Source organism: Sapajus apella, unplaced genomic scaffold, assembly GCF_009761245.1.
Source record: "Sapajus apella isolate SASKATOON/1434 unplaced genomic scaffold, GSC_monkey_1.0 scaffold98, whole genome shotgun sequence".
NCBI lineage: Eukaryota > Metazoa > Chordata > Mammalia > Primates > Cebidae > Sapajus > Sapajus apella.
Window position 1 is genome coordinate 4,765,113 of NW_022437038.1, and position 7,813 is coordinate 4,772,925.

Consider the following 7,813-nt stretch of genomic DNA (forward strand, 5'->3'; position numbering starts at 1 on the left):
TCATATAGCTTTAAAATGCCAAACTGTGTAAATAAAGTGTAAAGCCAAATATTTTTAAGGTGGAATTACCTAGTTCTGCTGTCATATGGAGAAACAGCTCAAAGGTCTGAAGTGACTTGCCTGAGGTAATATTGAATTAGTGACTGTTTCACAATCACTCTTACTATCAGGTAGAGATGTTTAGAATGTAGAAAAAAAAAAAAACGTGGACACCCTAAAGCAGGCCATAGTAGTATGATTCAAGGTGGGCCCTTGCCTTGTCCTCCTCAGTTATACAATGTATACAATTCTACAAATATAATCCTCTAAAATGAGGAATAATTCAAGGTGTATTAGCCAAAACAGTATGTGGGACATCTGAGATTAAAGTCCTTTGTAGAATGAGAATGATCCAGTAGAGGCAGGAAAGAATAAAAGAAGAAATTTTATTGATTTGGCAATACTAGGCAAGATCAGATTGAAATATATGGGATTTCATAGATAATACACCTCAGAACAGTTTAAATGTTGAGGTGAAGTAAGACATCTGTTGGTACTTCTTGGAGGACTCAGTGGTAGAAATAGCAACTTTGGATTCCAGTTCTTTTATTATATTCTCACTTCACTGTGTGACACATTTAATTATAAAACAGAAAGGGCCAGTATTAACAAAATATTAATTAGAAGCACCATTTTAGTATTAATTCAGAGGAATGATTCATCTTTGAAGATCCACAAGCCTCTTTACAGTATCCTCTTTCTTAAATCAAGTGTGGAATGTTCAAAATGAAAGGACTTTAAGAGATCATTTAGTCTGCCCTTTTCTTCTTACAAGAGAGAAAATTAAGGTCCAGAGAAAGGAGATAACTTACACAAGGCCATTATGCAGAAGTTCATAATCTGTAATTGTTATGGTGGACTTGAACTCTGGACTTCTAGCTCTCGGGTCAATGATTGTGTGTCTACCATTCTACCTCTCACCAAGCTGCTAATCAACTCTTAATTGACTACTATTTCAAACTGGATAAAGCCACCTCCTTATGTCAGGATCTTTAGAAAAGCCATATGCCCAAGATTTCTTCTTTTCTTTTACTTTCTAACATTTTCTCTCTTTCTTTCTCCCCACCACTTCCCTTTCCTTCCCTTTCTTTCCTTTATTTTCCTTTCAATAAAGAATGATATTACTGGGAAATAAGAACATGACAATAACAAGACAGTATTTGTTGAGCCAACCAGGTGCTAGTTGTTCTCAAAGTTCAAGTTTTATTATTATAGTGGGAGCTCCATTTGGTGATTGCATTGAGAATAAGAAAACAGGTATTTTTCTAGTATTAGGTGGAACTGTTTTGTATGAATGATTTATGACAGTACACTTTAATTAGGAACCCTGTTACTTAAAGCATATCTGTATCACATGGTAGTACACATAGATACACACACACATGTTTTTAGGAAGGTGACCATATAAGTTGACTGTATAGGCAATAAATTAATATTTCTCTTTACGTAAAGTTAAATTTTCCAAAATTAGCACTTGCCTAAGCCTTTTTACTTTTAGAAACCTTTTTTCAGATGAGTGCATATTTGAATTGCAGAATTGTATGACCCTAAAATTACAGATTATGAAATAAGGTCCTGTGGAATATCATAGCATTTTCTTTCCACTGCATGCTGGTGCTTATATTATTTACTACCGTATCTCTTTGTTTTCCTAAAGAATTATTCCCATGCCATTTTCAGTTGGATTGAGAACTAGAGGTACTGGCAAGCTAAACTCACAAGTCGTTTTCTTGTACAGTACAGATAACAAAACAGAATATTTAAATGAACCATTTCATCATTCTTTTTGGAAACTCTGGCATCAAAAAGTATCACTTCAAGCTTGTTTCATTCAAAATGTAAGGGTTAAACTCAAAGGGAAATGCATGAGATAGCAAGATGGGGCTAAGACACTCTAAAGGAGTAGGCACTGTTTTCTTTTTATTTTTAGTTCACAGGGAGTAATATCAGTTATCATAACTTGAATAAAAATCACATTTTAATTAATAAAAAGAAACCTTTTTTCTTGGAGCCTAAAATTGACTATGATTTCCATCTTATGAATGTTTGCATTGTCAGATTCTAAAACAAAAATGTGTCACAAAAGCAGTAGTAAAGACAAATCGAGTGTCTATATTTAAGAGCTAAACAAAATATCTCACATTTGTATAGTAGTTTACAGTATTTAAAAACAATTCCAAAATTATTCATCATCTTATTGGAGCCTCATTATAACCATGTGAAACAGATAACATGGGTCATTTTTTTGGTAGGCAGTGTGAATACCTTTATTTACCAGACAGTGTAACTGAGGTCCAGGGACACTGAAGCAATTTCATAGTAAGTGGCTGTAACAGGACTAGAATCTAAGTTCTGTGACCTGTGAATCAGTATATTTTCTAGTATTATTTGTATTGTTTGAATTAAGAACAAATCCTCATTCTCGATGCTTTCATGTTTCAACTGTACAAATTCCTAGAGATAATGACATTTAGAAATGGCACACACAATTCTGTAATTTAAAATATTTAATGTAAGTATCCTAGCTGAAGCCACAAATTTTCATCAGAAAAAGTTTGTCATAAAGCTATCATATTGTATCAGTCCTTTATTGCACTGCTGTAAAGAAATACCTGAACTGGGTAAAAAGAAAAGAGGATTAATTGGCTCATAGTTCTGCAGGCAGTACAGGAAGCATGATGCTGGCATCTACTCAGCTTTTGGGGAAGCCTCAGGAAACTTACAAACATGGTGAAAGCTGAAGATGGACTGAGCATGTCACATGGCCAAAGCAGGAGGAAGAGAGAAATGGGGGAGGTGCTACACATTTTTAAACAACCAGATCTCATGATAACTCACTCGCTCACTGTCACGAGAACAGCACCAAGAGGTTGATGCTAAACTGTATATGAGAATCCACCCCCATGATGCAGTTACCTCCCACCAGACCCCACCTATAGCATTAGAGATTATAATTGAACATGAGATTGGGGTGGGGACACAGATCAAACCATTATCTTTCAATAGCTTTTTGGATACAAGTGGTTTTGGCTACATGGATGCATTCTATAGTGGTCACTTCTGAGATTTTAGTGCACCCATCACCAGAGCATTGTACACTGTACCCAATATTTAGTCTTTTATTTCTTACCCCCTTCCAACCTCCCTAAGTCCCCAAAGTCCGCTATATCACCCTGTATGTCTTTGCATCCTCATAGCTTAGCTCCCACTTATAAATGGGAACATACAATATTTGGTTTACATTACTGAGTTACATCACTTAGAATCATGGCTTCCAACTCCATCCAATTTGTTGCAAAAGACTCTTTCATTCCTCTTTTTGACTGAGTACTATTCCATGGTGTGTGTATACTACATTTTCTTTAACTACTTATTGGACAATGGGCACTTATGTTGTTTCCGTATCTTTGCAACTGTGAATTGTATTGCTATAAACATGCATGCTCCTGTGTTTTTTTCATATAATGACTTTTTTTCCTTTGGGTAGATACCCAATAGTGGGACTGCTGGATTGAACAGTAGATTTACTTTCAGTTACATAAGGAATCTCCATACTGTATTCTATAGAGGTTTGTACATATATTTTTATGGGTCTCAGAATGCAAAGTAAATATGAATGATTGCTGCTATGGTCTGGAATGCTGGTGTCCCCACAAATGTCATTTGTTATAATCTAACTCTCAAGGAGATAGTGGTAAAAGGTGGGGACTTTGGGAGATGATTACATCATGAGTGTGGAGTTCTCATGAATGGGCTTAGCATCCTTGTAAAAAGGCTTGGGAGAACCTGTTTGCCACCATCCTGCCCCCCAACCTTTAGCCATGTGAAGACATAGCAAGAATACACAATCTTTGAAGCAAAGAACAAGCCTTCACCAGACACCAAATCTGTGGGTGCCTTGATCTTGGACTTTCCAGCTTTTGGAACTGTGATCGATACATTTCTGTTGTTTATAAACTACCTAGTCTGAGGTACTTCATGGTAGCAGCCCAGACTTAGACAATTGCTGTAAGTTTCTTCACGTAACATACAACAAATAGAGGGATTTGAATAACTAGAGTGAAGTTGATATTGAAAATGAGGAACCATGGAAGAGATAAAGTAAAATAGATGGAGAGGGAGAGAGAGGGGGAGGGAACGTGTGTGTTTTTATAGCCTATGACATAGCAGAAATTGTCAGGGATGATTTAACAGTTCTACCAAGAATAACAAGTAGAAAATAAAAGTTTGAAATTAAGAGTACACAAGCCCAGGATCCTCCACCCTTCTTTTTGAATGCCCACTTGAGATTCAGGAACAGCTATCTAGAGATTCCACCACTTATATGCTAGCTGCTTAGTTGATTAAAAAGAATAGGTGCTATTCTTGAGTTGTTAGGAGAATCACTGAAAATGAAACATTTCTGAGCTGGTTAACAGAGAATTGAGCTATAGTAGATACATAGTGTGAAAGGGGATGTGAAAAGCACACTTTCAGCTACTATTGTTAGAAAGTATGCTGGGTCCTAGGAACAAAGACATTTGTAAATTTGATAAAGTTTGTAATATTTAAAAAGACTAAAAGGTTCATTCTGGGCTCACTCAACCAGAACAAGGGCAAAAAAGGAAAAAGGTCAACTGTTAATTTGCTCCCATAGCATAATGTAGTTTCCTCCATTACCGTTTAATATTTTATTGTGATATTCTATTTATTTTTCTGTCATTCTTAATGGACTAAAATAATTTGGGGTGGCTGAATCTTTCTATATTGTTCTCTGCTTTATCCCTAATGCTTTGTATTGTGCCTAGCGAAGAAAAAGATTTTAAATATATTTGTTAATGGAAAGAAGAGAGGAAGTAAGCAAAAAAAGGTGAGAAGGTGCTAAGGTAGGAGGAAGGAAAAGGGAGCAAGGGATAGACCTAGAGGAGAAAGGAATTCACCAGAGCTGCTTTTATTATACTTAACTACATTTATGAAATACATCTGCTTAAATTTCTATTCCTCATTGGAATTTAGACCAAACAGCATTTAAATATCATGCCATGTGCACTTTTATGTATGCATGTTATGCTTCCATGAAAGGTTAAAATGTGTCTTTGAAAAAAATCCTACAGTGTATTCAAATTTTTACAAACTCATAGTTAGCACTTTTTATTGAATGAATTTTTCCAGCAGTCACCTTAAACATCAAGTTTTTGCCCTTAATACAGGCATACCTCAGAAATACTGTAGTTTGGTTTCAGACCACTGCAATAAAGCCACTATCCCAATAAAGTAAATTATCACAATTAGTGAGTCACTCCAATTTTTGGTTTCCCAGTACATATAAAAGTTAGGTTTACACTGTACTGTAAATTGTTAAGTGGGCGATAGCATTATTTAAAAAAAATGTAAACATCCTAATTTTAAAATACTTTACTGCTAAAAAGTACTAAGGATGATCTCAGCCTTCAGTGAATCATAATCTCTTTGCTGTTGGAAGGCCTTGCCTCAGAGTTGTTGGCTGCTGACTGATCAGGATGGTGGATGCTGAAAGTTAGAGCTGCTGTGACAATTTCTTAAAATAAGACTACAATGAATTTTGCTTCAACAATTGACTCTTTCTTCTCAAAAGATTTCACTGTAGCATGCAATGCTGTTTGATAACATTATATCCATAGAACTTCTTTCAGACATTCTTTCAAAACCTGCCACTGCTTTGTCAGCTAAGTTTATGTGATATTCTAAATTCTTTGTTGCCATTTCCAAAATGCTCATGGTATCTTGACCAGAAGTAAATTCCACATTGAAAAACCGCTTTCTTTATTCATCCATAAGAAGCAAACTTCTCCGTTTCCACTCAATTTTTATCATGAGATTGCAGGAATTCAACAACATTTTCAGGCTCTACTCTCTCTCTCTTTTTTTTTTTTGAAACAGGATCTTGCTCTGTTGCCCTGGCTAGAGGGAAGCAGCATGATCACAGCCCACTGCAGCCTCAACCTCCCAGGCTTAAGTGATCCTCCCTGCTCAGCCTCCTGAGTAACTGGAACTACAGGAGTGCACCACCATGCCTGGTCAATTTTTTTTGTAGAGATGGATTTTTACTGTGTTCCCAGGCTGGTCTTGAACTCCTCCTGGTCTCAGGTAATTCTCCCACCTCAGCCTACCAAAGTAATGGAATTACAAGTATAAGCCACTGCACCCAGCCAGGCTCCACTTCTAATTCTAGTTTTCTTAGAATTTGTATCACATCTGCAGTGACTTCCTCCACTGAAGTCTTGAACTCCTCGAAGTCATCCATAAGGGTTAGAATCAACTTCTTCAAACTCCTGTTAATGTTGATATTTTGAAATCCTTTCATGAATCACCAATATTTTAAATGGCAATCTGAAATGGTAAATCCTTTCCAGAAACTTTTCAATTTGCTTTGCCCAGATTCATCAGACTAATCATTATTGATGGCAGCATTAGCCTTACCAAATGCATTTCCTAAATAATAAGACTGGAAAGCCAAAATTACTCCTAGATTCTCGGGGTGCAGAATGGAAGTTGTGTTAGCAGGCATGAAAACAACATTAGACTCCTTGGACATCAGAGTTCTTGGTTCACTAGGAGCATTTCCAAAAAGCAGTAATATTTTGGAAGAAATATTTTTTTCTGACCAGTAGTTCTCAATAATGGGCTTAAAATATTCACTCTTCCATGCTATGAACAGAAGGGCTGTTTTCAGGCTTTGTTGCTCCATTTACAGAGAACAGGCAGAGTCGATTTGGCACAACTCTTAAAGGTCCTAGGATTCAGAATTGTTGATGAGCACTGAGTTCAACTTAAACTCACCAGGTACATTAGCCCCTAACAAGGGAGTCAGCCTGTCCTTTGAAGCTTTGAATCCAGGCATTGACTTTTCCTTTGCAGCTATGAAAGTCCTATACGGCATCTTCTTTTAATAGAAGGTTGTTTCATCTACATCTTCATCTGTTGTTTAGTTCAGCCACCATTAACAATTATCTTAGGTAGATTTTCTGTATAATTTGTTGCAGCTTTTACATCAGCACTTACTGATTCTCCTCATGCTTTTATGTTGTGGAGATGGCTTCTTTCCTTAAACTTCATGAACCAACCTCTGCTAGCTTCCAACTTTTCTTCTGCAGCTTTGTCACCTCTCTCAGCCTTCACAGAACTGAACAGAGAGAGGCCTTACTTGGCATTAGACTTAAGTTTAAGGGAATATTGTAGCTGGTTTTTTCTTCCATCTAGACCACTAAAATTTCTTCATATCAGAAATAAGGCTGTTTTACTTTTTTTTTTTTTTTTCTTTTTTTTCCACTGTGCAAGCCACTTCAGTGCCAACAGCCTACGGGCACAGAGGCCAGGCAATGGTTTGGGGACACAGTTTGCTCTGGCATGGGTTACTGGCTGTTTTACTTTCTTATCATCTGTGTGTTCACTGGAATAGCACTTCCAATTTTTTTAAAGAACTATTTCTATGCATTCACAACTTTGCTAACTGGTACAAGAGGCCTAGCTTTCAGCCTATCACTGCTTCTAACATGCTTTCCTCCCTATACTTAATCATTTTGAGCTTTTGATTTAAGGTGAGGGACATGTGTCTCTTCTTTTCACTTTAAAAGTTGTAGGTCATGTTCAGGTTATTAATTGGTCTAATTTCAATATTGATGTGTCTCAGAGAATAGGGAGGCTTGGGGCCCAAGGAGAGGGATAGAGATGGGGAAATAGCTGGTCAGTGGAGCAGTCAGAACACACAAAACATTTATTGGTTTAGTGTTTGATGGATGCAGTTCATGGTTCCCCA

General features: G+C 36.7%; 1 pseudogene; it reads right to left on the bottom strand.

Moving 5' to 3' along the window:
• Positions 1-7,324: 7,324 nt before the first annotated feature.
• Positions 7,325-7,490, bottom strand: LOC116536174 (annotated as a pseudogene).
• Positions 7,491-7,813: the final 323 nt, after the last annotated feature.